Below are 14,402 nucleotides of genomic sequence, written 5' to 3' on the forward strand. Positions count from 1 at the left end.
AGAAAAAGCTAAAGGAGTTCATCACCGCCAAACCAGTATTATATGAAATGCTGAAAGGCATTCTTTAAGAAGAAGAGGAAGAAGAAGAAAAAGGTAAAGATAAAAATTATGAACAACAAATACATATCTATCAACAAATGAATCTAAAAATCAAGTGAATAAAAAATCTGATGAACAGAATAAACTGGTGAATATAATAGAAAGGGAGTGGACTGACAATCCTCCGGGGGAAAGGGGTGTGGGGGGTGCGGGAAGAGACTGGACAAAAATACACCTATGGATGAGGACAGTGGGGGGGAGTAAAACATGGGGTCAGGTGGGAACCGGGTGGAGGGGAGCTATGGGGGGAAAAAAGAGAGGAACAACTGTAATAATCTGAACAATAAAGATTTATTAAAAATAATAATAATAATGGAAAATATATATATATATATATATATATATATATATATATATATACATATATATATATATATAAAGTCCAAGCAACCGAATGGCGGAATGACCAGAACAACTGGAACAACCAATCGCTATGACACACACTGTGGCAGCCAACTGGCCCAATTGGGGCCCTGATTGGCCCCCCCAACCTTTCGCGGCCCCGTCCACCCCAATTGGCAGCCTCTCCCCTCTGCAGGCCTCACTCCTGATCAGCCCCCATCAAGGTGGGCCTTCGGGACCCCACCCATGTACAAAATTCGTGCACTGGGCCTCTAGTTCATTAATAAAGAACATGTTAATATGTTCATCAATTAAATACATGCAAAGAAGACACTTGACAAAACTCAAAATGGTTACTTTTTATTTTTTTTTTAAATATATTTTATTGATTTTTTACAGAGAGGAAGGGAGAGAGATAGAGAGTTAGAAACATTGATGAGAGAGAAACATCGATCAGCTGCCTCCTGCACACCCCCTACTGGGGATGTGCCCACAACCAAGGTACATGCCCTTGACCGGAATCGAACCTGGGACTTTTCAGTCCGCAAGCCGACTCTCTATCCACTGAGCCAAACCGGTTTTGGCTATTTTTTAAATATATTTTTATTGATTTCAGAGAGGAAGGGAGAGAGATAGAAACATCAATGATGAAAATTTGCCTCTTACATGCCCCATATTGGGGATGGAGCCTGTAAACCAGGCATGTGACCTGACTTGAAATGGAACTGGTGACCTACTGGTTCATAGGTTGACACTCAATCACTCAGCCACACCAGCCGGGCCAAAATGGTTATTCTTAATAAAAGCTATTTGAAAAAAACAACAAACAGAATTCAACAAATGGTAGAGGTTGTTCTTAGTATTTGGTTCCTTCCAGCTCCAGAGTCCTAGGGTTTTGCTATCCTTTCTTGGAACTGAAATCAGATTTCTTAAAAGGGGAGAAGGGTTCTGACTTGCAAAGAGAAAAACTAAAGATGCAGAGAGATAGGTAGGTAGAGATAAGCTCCCAAAGATCCTGATGCAAGGCTAGCTAGGAGTTAATTTCAGGTAAAGACCAACAAACAAACATTGATTATTAGCTCCTATTGCCTCCCAGACACTGTGGAGTCCCAGGAAAGACAAAAACTTATAAATACAACCTTGGTCCTCAAGGAGCCCATAGACTTAAGTTGTCCTTTCCAAAGTGGGGTCCGTGGTGTGTTACCCAGTGGTACCTGGAAGTACCCAGTAGTGCTAGTGCACAGGGCTGCAAAGCAGGGGCACGAAAACAAACGGAAAGTTTGAGACAAATAACTTATTTCATATTTAAAAAAAACACAGTTACAGTAATCACTGTAAGAGAAATCAGACTTTTGTGGCACATCCTTACTTGTGGCTTATTTTCTTTTAGTATTTTGTCTAAAAGTCCTTATGGGGGAGGTGTGCATCATAACCTTTTCAGAGCTTAGAATCTTTAAGGATCTTAACTCCAGCCAGCTCAGCTGGGTTTGTGGGAATAGCAGGAACGTCGCTGTGTGCTGCGAATGGGAAAGGATTCCAGAGAAAGACAAACCCTTGGAGGAATGGGGCAGTGTGCAAATTGCTGCTAGACTCTTTCAGATAAGACCCCATAGATCTTCGGCTCTGGAGAAAGAAGATTGAGCAAAGCAACTCAGCACCACCAGGTGGCAGGAGTGAGCTGCTCAGCGACTCCACCTAGCAACACTCCGGGCTTGGTCTTGGGAGCAGAGCGTAGGCACGTTTTTTTGCAGGGGACAATGGCAAAGTTGTCAGCACTGAGGCAAGGAGGAGGGTGGGAAGAAGTCTCAGATTCTAACCCTTCCCCCAGCCTTGGCTCACATAGGGCAAGGCATTTGTCACAAAGGTCCAAAGGCGTCCTGACTCCCAGGCTAGAAGTGAGCATCTACTGTGTGCCAGGTATGTGCTGGGAGTGTGCAATATAGCATTTAATGAGAAGTGTGCAATCTAGTGGAAGAGAACCTGGTAAACAACTATGCTGCTATGACACTGGGAGGCAGTTTGAGTAGTGGAAGTCAGACAGATTAGGGTGTGAACCCAAACTCCACCAATTGCTAGCTGTACAAACTCTGTGAGCCTCAGTCTCTGTAAAATGGAGGCAAATGACCCCCATGGAAGACCAACAAATTTATCCCTGCTTGCCATATAGCTCTTATTGTAAGTGCTGAGTGCTAGGGGCAGCACCCAGTTCAAATGTGATACTTACCAGAGAAGGTGACCACTATTGTAGAAATTGGAAGGATGAGTAGAAGCTATATGGGGAAAGGGGGGAGAAGAAGTGGTGGGTGAGAGTAGAGGGAAGTGGGCAAGGAAGGAATAGACAGATGAACTCTGGGGAGCATGGATGCATACCCCCTGATTCACCAGCAATGGGGGCGAGGACAAGGCTAGCTTCTCAGATCTGAGGCTGGCATAGTCTGGATTCTCTCCATGAATGCATTTAGTGAGCACCTGCTCTGAGCCTCCTCTCAAAGGTTGCAAGAGATAAACGAAAAAAAGTAAAGGTCTCATCTTTGTTCTTAGGAAGCCTATAGAAATTAGGAAGAGCCCTGGCCAGTGTTCCTAAGTGGTTAGAGCATTGGCCTGAGCACTGAAGGGGCGCACGGGGGTTCAATTCCCAGGCACAGGCATGTACCTGGGTTGCAGGTTCAATCCCCAGCCCCAGTCAGAACACGAGCAGGAGGCAACCAATCGAAGTGTCTCTCTCTCACATCTCTCCCTCTCTCTCTCTCTGTCTCTCTCTCTCTCTCTCCTCCCCCCTCCCGCCCTCCCTCCCACTTCCCTCCCCTTTCTCCCTTCCTCTCTCTCTCTCTCTCTCTCTCTCTCTCTCTCTCTCTCTCTCTCTCTCTATATATATATATATATATATATATATATATATATATATATATATATCTCCTGGGGGATTGGGGGTGGGGTGGGGGTTAACAACAACAAAAAAAAATAAGTAAAAAAAGAAATTGGGAAGAAGAAAGGGCAGGGGCTCAAACTTTCTGCTCTAAGCCTTGCTAGCTGGCCTGACCTCGCCTCCAGCTTTCTCACTCTCACCCTTCACTCATAATACCCAATTAACACTGAGTCCGGATACTGCCAGGAAAGGCCAATGGGTGGGCTGCCCACTGCCTACCGCCCCCATTTTTACATCACTCAAGTCTGGCTAAAGTAAACATGAGGCCATCTTGAAGGGGGAAAACATATTCAAAGAAATCTGTTAACAAAATCAACATTTTTATAGTTCTTTACTGGCTACAGAGGCACTTCCCCTGCAGCAACTCATTTGATCTTTACAAGTGCCTTCCCAAGTAGGTAAGTATTGTTAGATCTTGTTAGGAAGGAAAGAGAAGTTTAGAGACTTAAAATGACATGACGTGACTCCTTTGTCATCCTAAGAAGGTTGTGTTTTGCCCTAAGGAAATGGGAGTATTAAAGAATGTGGAGCAGGGAGATGAAATGCCAAATCCTTATTTTAGAATCATCACCACAAGAAAATATTGCACAGAACATGTATGAAGATATTTATGACAGTTTTGTGATATCAGGAAGCTCACTCTCCATCTCTAAGGGAATACTATGCAACATAAGTGATGAACTAGATATATCTGTAGCAACATGAATAAATCTTAAAAAGTGTATTGTGTGGAAAAGTAAAACAATTAGACCTATAGCACAATTAAATTCTACAAACAAATTAAACATACCCACAAAATAAAGATACATATATATTCAGGTATTAGGGGCAGAAATAGAATAATAGAGAATAAGTGTAGTTATAAGAAATATTAATCAGCCCTAACTGGTTTGGCTCAGTGGATAGAGCGTTGGCCTTCGGACTGAAAGGTCCCAGGTTCAATTCCGGTCAAGGGCATGTACCTTGGTTGAGGGCACATGCCCCGTAGGAGGTGTGCAGGAGGCGGCTGATCGATGTTTCTAACTCTCTATCCTTCTCCCTTCCTCTCTGTAAAAAAATCAATAAAATATATATTTTTAAAAAAGAAATATTAATCATGCTCTGTTAACCGTGATTGTTTTGTTCCAAGAAAGCATATTCTCAGGAGGCAACCAATCAATGATTCTCTGTCATCATTAATGTTTCTCTCTCCCTCTCCTTTCCTCTCTGAAGTCAATAAAAATAGATATTTAAAAAACTAAATAAATAAAAATGAAAGAAAGAAATCATATTCTGAACTGGCTGGGAGTTGTATGCCCCTGGACCTGGGAGTTAACCATGGAATGGGGTCCAAGATTGACAACCTTGTTGCCAAAACAATGGAGTCCCAGAGCAGCCCACATTGCCTAAAATTTGTAACCACTGAGCTCATTGTTATTCCTTTTGCATGTCCATTCTTTTTTAAAAAAATATTTAATCACCTTTATTTATTTATTTTTTGTTTTTGTTTTCTTTGGTGTTTTTTTTAAAAATATATTTTATTGGTTTTTTACAGAGAGGAAGGGAGAGGGATAGAGAGTCAAAAACATCGATGAGAAGGAAACATCGATCAGCTGCCTCCTGCACGCCCCCTACTGGGGATGTGCCCACAACCAAGGTACATACCCTTGACCGGAATCGAACCTGGGACCTTTCAGTTCGAAGGCCGATGCTCTATCCACTGAGCCAAACCGGTTAGGGCTATTTATTTATTGTTTGTTTGTTTTTGTTAATCCTCACCCAAGGATATTTTTCCATTGATTTTTAGAGAGAATGGAAGAGAGAGGGAAAGACAGAGAGAAACATCCATGTGGGAGAAGCACATCAATTGGTTGCCTCCTGCAGGAGCCCTGACCAGGGCCCAGGCCCGGGAGAAGCCTGCAACCAAGGTATATGCCCTTGACTGGAATCGAACCCTTTGGTCCACAGGCTCTATCCACTGAGCTAAACCGGCTAGGGCTTGCATATCCATTCTTATCCCTTTTACCTATTTCCCCATGTAATCTTTGTCCTTCTACCCAATATTCGGTAAGCATTTGGTTTATGGATGGCCTGCTGCTCTCCCATACTTCCGGCAGTATTGGATTCAACCCTGTCACTGCTTAATTGGCTCAAGTAGTGACAGGCAGCCCAGACCCACTGATTATCCGATTTCACAGGGACAAGTAAACACATTACATGGCACTTAGAGAGAGGAGAGGAAGGGCTGAGGAATAAAGAAGGGAAAAATAAAATAGAGAGCGGCCTTGTGTGATTTCAAATAATGATAGTGTGTACTTTTGTGGAAGAAAGAGGCCACATGCTAACCTGACAAGCTCAGGGAAGGTCTGCATGGCAGTCTTGCAAACTCAAAGACCTAAAGTAACCACAAAGGATGGCCTGAAATTAAACTTTAACTAAAAGCAGTTATGGTGGGTCACCTCGTAGGCTGGTATCTTCCCTGACAAGGTCAATCTTTACGTTAACTGAGCTCATTGTCTTTTTGCATCCATGATAACATATCATTGAAATGCCAGAGTAACTTATAACTTCCCCTTTTTCCTGACCCCTCAGGCTACAACCAAATACCCTGGGCGCCAGAACAGATACGACAAATTCCTTAATTGTTATTGTTATCGTGTTAATTGTTGACTGTTAACTATCCTGTACCCACCTAAGTAAAAGAAGTATGTGTCTATCATTTTACTTTTTATCCAATCCCAGAGGTCCCCCCTACCTTTGCTTTCTCCTGCCTCCCTAATCTATCACCAATAGATTTTATGTAACCCACTTAAGTTTCCTCCTTTGAATGTAATGTATAAAACAAGGTGAAAAACCATCATTCTCTGGAGCATTATCCCAGTCCTTTGAGATTCTACTTCTTGGCAATTGTCGACAGTGTGGCTCAAATAAACACACAAAAATTCTTTACAGGTTTGAATGTTTTTACGTTAACACTTTGAACCAAAGAATATGATTAACTTATTGACTCTTTGCACCTAGATGGGGAAAAAATTCCATGTACCACACACACTCATTTTCCCATGTAAAAATCCTTCAGCCTGGTCAGCATGGCTCATTGGTTGAACATTGACCTATGAACCAGGAAGTCATGGTTCGATTCCCAATCAGGGCATATGCCTGGGTTCCGGGCTTGATCCCCAGTGTGGGGCATGCAGGAGACAGCTGATCAATGACTCTCTCTCATCATTGATGTTTCCTTTTTTTTTTTCCTTTTTGTGAATCCTCACCTGAGGATATTTTTCATTGATTTTTAGAGAGAGTGGGAGGGGGAGAAACATGGATGTGAAAGAGACACACAATTGCTGAAACCAGTTTGGCTCAGTGGATAGAGCTTAGGTCTGCGGACTGAGGGGTCCCAGGTTCGATTCCGGTCAAAGGCATGTACATTGGTTGCGGGCACATCCCCGGTAGGGGGTGTGCAGGAGGCAGCTGGCTGATGTTTCTCTCTCATTGATGTTTGTAGCTCTCTATCCCTTCTCCCTCTGTAAAAAATCAATTAAAAAAAAAAAAAGAAAGAGACACACAATTGGTTGCCTCCCGAATGCATTGAGCCTGCAATCAAGGTATCTGGCCTTGATCAGAATCGAACCCAGGACCTTTCAGTCAGGGTATCCACTGAGCCAAACTGACTAGGACCCATCATTGATGTTTTTATCTTTCTCTTCCTCTCCCTTCCTCTCTGAAATCATTAATAACATATTAAAAAAAAAAAAAAGAACTTTAAAAAAGAAAAAAGGCCCAGCTGGTATGGCTCAATGGTTGAGCATCAACCCAAGAACCAAGAGGTTGCCAGTTCAATTCCCGTTCAGGGCACATCCCTGGTTGTGGGCTCAATCCCCAGTCGGAGTACATGCAGGAGGCAGTCGATCTATGACTTTCCTCTCTCATCAATGTTTTTGTCTATCTCTCTCCCTTCCTCTTTCTCTAAAAATCAATAAAAACATTAAAAAAAAAAAAATCCTCGCCCCTGTGTCCGGGCGAGACCAAACCAGAGGGAGTCGGACCTGCATTACCACCATTTGTCCACCATCCAGAGCTGAAAAGTCAGTGCCGACATGTACTCATAAGGAACTGGTGGACATTGAAATTGGGTCTCAAAAGAACTGTTGGTCCAGAAAGAAACTTAGTACAGACTGATTCATTTGCCTGTCAGCATAACTACTATTGCTCGTCTCACATTCGGTTCTTATAAGTATATTTCTAGTAACACATGATCTCACTCATCTAGGGGAAATGATGAAAAACATAGACTGATGAACAAGAACAGACCCAGAACAAGGAGGCATCGATCGGACTGTCGGGCCTCAGAGAGAGGGTAGGAGAGGGTGGGGGTAGGGGGGAGAGATCAACCAAGGGACTTGTGTGCATGCTTACGAGCCTAACCAATGGTTAAGGACAACAGGGGGGTGGGGGCATTCGTGGGGAGGGGTGGGGGATGGGAATGGGGGGATGAGGACAAATATGTGACACCTTAAACAATAAAGAAATTTTTAAAAAAATAAAAATAAATAATAAAATAACATAAAATAAAAAATAAAATAAAATAAATAAATTTAAAAAATCCTTCAAACAGCATAAAAAAGATGAGAGATAACAAATGCTGGAGAGGATGTGAAGAAAAGGGAACCCTCTTTCACTGTTGGTGGGAATGTAAATTGGTGCTGCCACTATGGCAAACAGTATGGAGGATCCTCAAAAAAATTAAAAATAGAACTATCATATGATCCATCAATTTCACTTCTGGGAATATATCCAAAGGAAACAAAGACACTAACTTGAAAAGATATCTGCACCCCCATATTTATAGCAGCACTATTTACAATAACAAAGACATGGAAACAACCTCAAGTGTCCTTCAACGGATGAATAGATATATAGTGAAATATTATTCAGTCATAAAAAATGAGTAAATCCTGCCATTTGTGACAACATGGATGGACCTTGAGGGCATTATGCTAAGTGAAATAAGTCAGAGAATGACACATACTGTATGACCTCATTATATGTGGAATCTAAAAACAAAACAAAAACAAAACTTATTGAAAATCGGAGGAAGGTGGTCAAAAGTTACAAGCTTCCAATTTTTATTTTTATTATTTTTTTGTTAATCCTCACTGAGGATATTTTTCCATTGATTTTTAGAAAGTGGAAAGGAGAGGGAGAGACAGAGGGAGAGAAAAATGCATATGAGAGAGACATATCGATTAGATGGCTCCTGCATGCACCCCAAACAGGACCTGGGATTGAAACTGCAACAGAGGTATGTATGTGCCCTTGACTGGAATTGAACCCAGGATCCTGCAGTCCATGGGCCAACACACTATTCACTGAGTCAAACTGGCTAGGGCCAAGCTTCCAATTTTAAGATATGTGCTAAAGATATAATGTACAGCATGATGACTCTCACTAACACTGCTGTATGATATATAGGAAAGTTGTTTAGAGAATAAATCCTAATAGTTCTCATCACAAGGAAAAAATTTTCTTTGTTTTCTTTTTATTGTATATTTATGAGAAGATGGATGTTAGCTGAACCTATTGTGGCAATCATTTCACAATATATGTAAATCAAACCAGCATGCTGTATGCCTTATAGAGTAATGTATGTAAATTACTTCTCAATAAAACTGGGAGGGAGCCCTAGCCGGCTTGGCTCAGTGGATAGAGCGTCAGCCTGCAGACTGAAGGGCCCCAGGTTCGATTCCGGCCAAGGGCACATGCCTGGGTTGCGGGCTCAATCCCCAGTGGGGGTCGTGCAGGAGGCAGCCGATCAATGATTCTCTCTCATCATTGATGTTTCTATCTCTCTCTCCTTCTCCCTTCCTCTCTGAAATCAATAAAGAAATATATTAATAAAAAAAAAAAACCTGGGAGGGAGAAACCCTTCAAAGCTTCTCCGTAACCTAGAAGAGTAAGTCCAAGTCTCTCTCCGTCTAGAACTTTATGCCTAGCAATATTTAGTTGTTTTGTCTTTGCTCTATGTCTGGAATGACTTTATGAGCTTTCAGAATATATAGATGTCTGAGCTTCAACCCCAGAGGTACCGATTTAATTGGACTGGACTGGAGCCATATATGAGTATTTTAAAAAATATTTTCAAGTAGGTTAAGTATCACGATTTATTTCCCACTCAGTTCAGGTTTTTCCAGGCTGGATTATGGTCCCTTTATCTGTTCATTCTATCGACTGTCAATTTATCCACAGTTCATCTCAGTCTAGTGAGATTGATTGAGCCTTTTGTATCTGACTCTTCTGCTTCAAATCTTTCAGTGGCTGCCCAGCCTGTTACTCAGTGGTTGAGCATCGACCCATGAACCAGGAGGTCATGGTTGATACCCTGTCAAGGCACATGTTTAGTTTCAGGCTTGATCCCCAGTGGGGAACATGCAAGAGGAAGCCAATCAATGATTCTCTCTCATCACTGATGTTTCTATCCCTGTCTTCCTCTTCCTTCTTCTCTGAAATCAATAAAACCATGTATATTTTTTAAAAAGTTAGTCACCTTCTATATAACTCATTACAAAAAAAATATGAAAATATTTTGGTGGCTCTCCTTACCCCTAAGATCAAGTTTAGACTTCTTTTTTATTTCTCAATGAATCCTATAATTCTTTCTGGTCCTGACTTTCCTTTGTAAACACACACACACACACACACACACACACACATATATATATATATATATATATATATATATATATATATATATATATATATATATATATTGATTTCAGAGAGGAAGGGAGAGGGAGAGAGAGATAGAAATATCAATGATGAGAGAGAATCGTTGATTGGTTGCCTCCTTGCCTCCTGCACACCCCACTCAGGGGATTCAGCCTGCAACCCGGGCATGTGCCCTGACTGGGAATGGAATTTTGACCTTCTGGTTCATAGGTCAGTGCTCAACCACTGACCCATGCTGGTTGGTTCTGCCTTAGCTTTCATTCATTCATCCATTGAACCTTTTTCAAGTACCTATTATGAAACAGACACTCTAGTAAACAGGGGGGACAAAAAGACAAATAAGAACAGCACAGTGTTCTCTCTTGCTGAGTTTACAATCTTTGAGGGAAGATAAGGGTTGAATGAGTAATTACAGGGTTATATGGAACCTAAGGCTATTTCAGGAGTTGGGGAAGGAAGGCTTCCCTGAGTTGATGAGAGTTAAACTGAGTCCCAAAAGGTGACTTAGAAGTTAAGTGGGGCCCTGGCTGGTTAGCTCAGTTGGTTAGATCTTTGACAGGGTTGCAACAATCAACCAGGGAAGGCATGGGTGGGTGGAAAGCAAGTTGATCTCTCTCTCATCAAAAAAAGTTCCTACCTGGTTTGGCTAAGTGGATAGAGCATCAGCCTGGGAACTGAAGGGTTCTGGGTTTGATTCTGGTCAAGGGCACATGCCTGGGTTGTGGGCTCAATTCCCAGTAGGGAATGTGCAGGAGGTAGCCAATCAATGATTCTCTCTTTTATTGATGTTTCTATTTCTCTCTTCCTTCCTCTCTGAAATCCACCTATCCTATATAATAAATATGTAATATGCAAATTGACCCTCACTCCATCATGCCATCACAAGATGGCTGCTCCCACAGCGGAGGTGGGGTTCCCATAACGAGCCGTAACGAGCGATCAGCAGGGACCTGAGGCTGCTTGGTGCTGGGCCAGGGCGGGGGACCTAAGGCTGTGCCCCCCTGCCCGACGGGGCTTGATGGGGGACATCAGGCATGACCCCACCCTGGGCTGGGGGACCTCAGGCCACACCCCCACCCTGGCGCTGGGCCGGGGGACCTGAGGGTGCACCAGGGGACCTGAGGCTATGCTCTCCACCCAGCAGGGCTTGACAGGGGCCCTGAGGATGTGCCACCCCACCTGGAGGGGCTTGACGGGGACCTGAGGCTGCGCCCCTCGCCTGGCAGGGCTTGATGGGGGTGGGGCCAGCCGGGTCTGGGTCTTGCACGATTTTGAGGTGCATGTGGGTGGGCAGGGACTTGACTCTGGGTCCTTCAGCATGCCCCAGACTCTGACAGGAGGAAGATTTTCATATACATTTTACTAATTTTCTTTCATCTCTGACACTTCTATTATAGACAAAGGGCAAATAGCAATATTAAAATATTCCCTCTAATTAATTCCCTTTTAATGTGCACAGATTTCATGCACCAGGCTACTAGTCTTAATATATAAAAACCCAGGGTCCATAATGACCAAAGACTCGACTGAACGCCAGGCTACGTGTACAGCGGGCTCTGGTGGGCAGAGACTGGTGAGCAGGCTGAACTGCTGACCTCTCAGGAGTTCTTTCTCTCCAAGAGATCAGCAGTTCAACCAGTTTGCCAACAGCCTGGGGTGGCTGTTGATCAGCCCCACCTCTCTGATCAGGCCCAGAGATAGGCCCAGAGATGCTGACTGGCATAGAAACCGACCAATCAGAACCAAATCTGGGTGAACTGTGATGAGCCAATGGCTGCCTAGGAGGTGGAACTTTTGACACTGACTGGTATAGAAACTGACCAATCAGAACGTAATCTGTGAAGGCAGAACCTAAGGTGGGGGCTGAGGAGGGGTTTTAAGGGCAACAGCTGTTTGGTGTAAGGTGTAAGAAAGTGGTTCAATTTTTTAATGACCAGTTTGGCAATATAGTGCATATGGCTGGCTATCAGTCTAGATATAGGGATTATGTATTTTTGTCTGCCAAGAGCATCTCCTCCTGCTGAAAAAGGCTCCCCGCCCCCCATTTAAGCAATCCTCTTCTATATAATCTATCTATACTATTAAAAGGGTAATATGCTAATTAGACTGGGTCAACCAGCCATCTTCTGGACATCCAACTTCCTTCCAGCCAAAGCCATGATGGTGGAGGCTGAGGCAGAAGTAGTTAGGGGCGAGATCAGGCCGGCAGAGGAGGCCAGTTGGGGCGAGATCAGCCGGCAGGGGAGGGCAGTTAGGGGCAATTAGACAGGCAGAGGCAGTTAGGGGCGATCAGGCAGGCAGGCAGAGGGGTTAGGAGCAATCAGGCAGGCAGGCAGAGGCAGTTAGGGGTGATCGGGCAGGCAGGCAGGTGAGCGGTTAGAAGCCAGCAGTCTCAGATTGCAAGAGGGATCCCCAGTTAGAGAGGGTGCAGGCTGGGCTGAGGGAACCCCCCTACCCCCCCATGCACGAATATTGTGCACCGGGCCACTAGTATCTACACTAATAAAAGAGAAACATGCAAATTGACCATCACTCCGCTACACCCTCCAGCCAATCAGGAGGGAATATGCAAATTAGAAGGAAAAAGATGGCAGCCACCCAGCTGCTTCAGGCATGGAGTGGCCGGGCAGGGCAGGACGCCTGCTATGAGAGGGAGGGCGGGGGGCGGTGTGACAGGATCTACAGGAGTGGCACTCTGGCCACAGCGAAGACAAAGACTGCAGACTCTGGAGTCTGTAGCGAAGACGAAGGCGGCAGACTCTGGCTGGAGCCTGCAGCAAAGACAAAGAAGGCAGACTCTGGCTGGAGCGAAGGCCTGGGTCCCGGGTGCTGGAGGAAAAACGGGTGCTGGAAGCCAAGGGAAGGAAGGCCTATTGCACGAATCTCTTCATGCAACAGGCCTCTAGTCTTACCTTATAATAGACAAATATGCAAATTGACCGCACCTTCGCCACGCCCAAGCCACGCCCACCAACCAAGCCACACCCACCAACCACGCCCACCAGGAAACAGTTGCAGGGACGTTGGGGTGTGGCGGAGCCCAAGGCCGGGAAAGCCTCGGGCGGAGGCTTTCCCGGCCTTGGGCACCAGCAGGGAGCCTGCACGGATCGCAGGCAACGACCAGGGGGTAGGCTCCTATGATCCGTAGCAGGGATGCTGGGTACGGCCGAGCCCAAGGCTGGGAAAGCCTGGGGTGGAGGCTTTCCCAGCCTTGGGCACCAGCGGGGAGCCTGCACGGATCGCAGGAAACCACTGGGGGTCGGCTCCTGCGATCCTTAGTAGGGATGTTGGGTGCGGCCGAGCCCAAGGCCACCGCCCGGGGCCAAGCCCTGACCCTGAAAGAAGGCAGAAGGCGATGGCCACAGCCAAGGCCTGGGTCCCCGGTGCCGGCAGAAAACTGGTGCAGGCAGCCAGGTGAATGAAGGTCTATTGCACGAATCTTCGTGCAAACGGGCCACTAGTATATATATAAAAGGCTAATATGCAAAGTGTCCCCTTGGGAGTTCGACCCGGAGACCAGGAGTTCAATCGTTCGCTATGATGTGTGCTGACCACCAGGGGGCAGCACGAAACGAAGGAAGACCTTGGCCAGTAGCCAGAGGGCCCTGATTGGCCCTGATCATCGGCCAGGCCTATGGACTCTACCCGTACACAAATTTCATGCACCAGGCCTCTAGTAAAAATATATTTAAAAAACAACAACAACAACAAAAACATATCCTCAGGTAAGGATTTAAAAAACAACTATAGGATGTGAGGGCGATCTGGCTGCGACATCTGTCACCCCATTGATCGCCAGGGTTGATTCGGCTGATCTGGCTGGCTAGGCGGGTGTCCCCCTCCTCCCTCACTGATCCATGTGCGTCCCTCCCGAACCTGCACGCTCGGTCGAAGAGGACAACCTTCCCCCCAGAGGAGAGGACCGGTCTTCGGTCAAGGGTATACGAGTAGCTGCGCTCCCCTGCTAGAACCTCCAAACAAGCTCTCAAGGTCCATTTGTAGGAGAACGTAGGGTAGTCAAGCTTCCAAGACTCCAGACACATCCAAATGAGGCGCTGCACGTGGCAGTCTGCCTTTCTTTAAAAAAACAAAAAAAAAACCCAACTATAACTAATGAATACATTAATAGATGCATAAATAAATGGAACACCAAAGCGATGCTTCTCTCTCTCTCTCTCTCTCTCAAGTCAATAAATAAAGCCCTGGCCGGTTTGGCTCAGTGGATAGAGTGTCAGCCTTCGGACTAAGGGGTCCAGGGTTCGATTCCAGTCAAGGGCATGTACCTTGGTTGCAGGCACATACCCAGTGGGGGGTGTGCAGAAGGCAGCTG

The sequence above is a fragment of the Cnephaeus nilssonii genome (genome assembly GCF_951640355.1).
Source record: "Cnephaeus nilssonii genome assembly, chromosome: 6".
Taxonomy (NCBI): domain Eukaryota; kingdom Metazoa; phylum Chordata; class Mammalia; order Chiroptera; family Vespertilionidae; genus Cnephaeus; species Cnephaeus nilssonii.